This window comes from Teleopsis dalmanni, chromosome 1, assembly GCF_002237135.1.
Source record: "Teleopsis dalmanni isolate 2A chromosome 1, ASM223713v2, whole genome shotgun sequence".
Taxonomy (NCBI): domain Eukaryota; kingdom Metazoa; phylum Arthropoda; class Insecta; order Diptera; family Diopsidae; genus Teleopsis; species Teleopsis dalmanni.
In genome coordinates this window covers 227,516,102-227,518,439 of record NC_051846.1, presented here as the reverse complement: position 1 = coordinate 227,518,439, position 2,338 = coordinate 227,516,102, and positions in this window count along the sequence as shown.

Genomic DNA, 2,338 nt, shown 5'->3' with positions numbered 1-2,338 from the left:
GTCTTGTTCCAAACTAGTATTTTTGTAATTTTTTTTAACTTTTGGTATGGAATTGCTAAATTATTTCTGAAAAAGGTACATCTATATCTTTAGTTGATTTAATTACTTTTAGTTGATATTAGTTCTTTTATATTTCGTGTACAGTTTTATGACAACTTTCAAAGATCTTGAATAAGAGTTTTTTATATTAGCACCTATTGTCCTCAAAAGCAGTTAGTAAACTGGACGAAGGAAAATTCCTATTATCATCAGAATATTATACTAGTGTGCCCACTATCATTATCCAAAAATCTACATTATTAAAACTATAAATACTTTTAAGGATTTAAAAATTTTTCACAAAAAGATTAATTAATTACTGTTCTTAATAAGAGTGAAGTTAAACTAAAATCTTAAATTTACTCGTACATATTTTTTTTGGATACATATATTTACTTCTTTTCATTTCTATTTTATATACGAAATTCAAAAACTTTTTAAAGTCACGCACACCAACTGTTCTTCAGCTGATTTGTGGCCTCTTCCAATGAAAGCCCATTGTTTATCATTTAAGCATTAAATTTGGAGCATATCATTTTACAGCCTGAGCATAATGGATTCTTTTGTTGTTGTAGCTCCGTTGAACCTTATCGCAATTATATGCAACCAAACTTTTAATGTGTGGTTATGGCATCTTATGTCCATAAATTCCAAAATGCTGCATATTATACATAAGTGGGGAGCGAGGTAATGAAGTGTTAAGCTCACATTAACCTAATTTCCAAAACGTGATTTGCAAATAAAGCAAATATCTACATGAGATAAAAATATTTTGAATGAAATGAAGAGGAATATCAGTTAAAGTTCACAATTTTTTTTTTATAAAACATCCAAATAATGCAAACCAGGTAAAGAAAGACATATAAAATATATCAAATTTTTTTTAAATAAATAACTAAATAAAGCAATATATTTATATTGAAATTATATTGGCATATTTTATGTTTTTATATTTATAATATTTTATTTAGCATAACAATGTACATATACATAATAATATACCTTATTGTGTGATGGAAAGAAATCATTAAGATTGTAGTTCTATAAAATAATATTACTGCAAAGGAAATGGATTTAATTTGATATGATGCTTGACTTACTATTTTGCAGTTTAAAACACCTTTTAATTATTTTTTTAATAGAATATTAGCTGTCTATAGATAATATCGTAAAAGAGTCTTTTAAATTTCAAACACCTCCAAATAATTTTGAAGCCCTTATTTGGTACTAGAATGCGACAAAAGTTGTATGTTGATTCTTACCTTTAACCAAAGCAATAACTGACTCAGCTAAGTAAGGTAGCTAAGGCTGAGTCACAGCAAAGCGTGGTGGGGTTCAACTAGTATATGTCACTAGTATATAGTATACTACGAACACATATAAGTTGAGTTTGCCAAAACCTGCGTCGTTATATTATTATTTAGTGGTTATGTCGAATTAAATGCAATTGCCGGGGTTATTGGATGATGACTAAACTTAACCGTAGCAGCAATTGGCAAAATCATTAAATGTGTCCTACACGGTTTGTAAAAAGTTTTATTTGTAACAAGTTTCTTTAATGCCACGAAAGAAAATTATTTTTGCATCGACTTATGATGCGTGACAAAAAAAATTGATATATTTTGAAAATCACTTAAAAAAAACATTCATTCAAACTATGCTTAGTGTCTTCTGGGACCAGAACGGTGTTGTATGTTACAACTCCTTAAACACGCCGAAATCGTTAATGCACAACACTATCACTAACAAATGATTTATTTATATCACGCATTGATTGAAAGACGACCCGCATAGCCCAGAAGGCTGTGCAAAATGATATGGTTACAAGACTATGTGACGTCTTCCACAGAAAACTGGTGAAGGATAGCTTGACATTTCTTGAATGCGAAATCCTTCGCACTCACCGTACTCTTCAGACCTGGCGTTGTCTGACTTTCATCTCTTCGCATCAATGCGCCACGCGTTCGTAGATCAGCGCTTCAAGTATTTTGAAAAGGTTGGAAAATGGCTCAACGAATGGTTTGCCGCATAAGACAAGTAGATTTTCTTGTCATGATATTCATAAATTATTTCAATAATGGGCAAAATTTGTAGAAATCGATAGTCTTTAGACACAAAAAATAAAACAAAATTTTCCTAAAAATCACGTGTTTCTGCACAAACAAAAAATTACAGAAAAACTTATAGATGTACCTGGTATATACACTGAGAGCAATAAAATACTCAAATTGTGAATTTGATTTTCTTAATTGGTTTTTTTTTTAATTAAATATATTTCTTATAAAGAGAAAAGCATGCT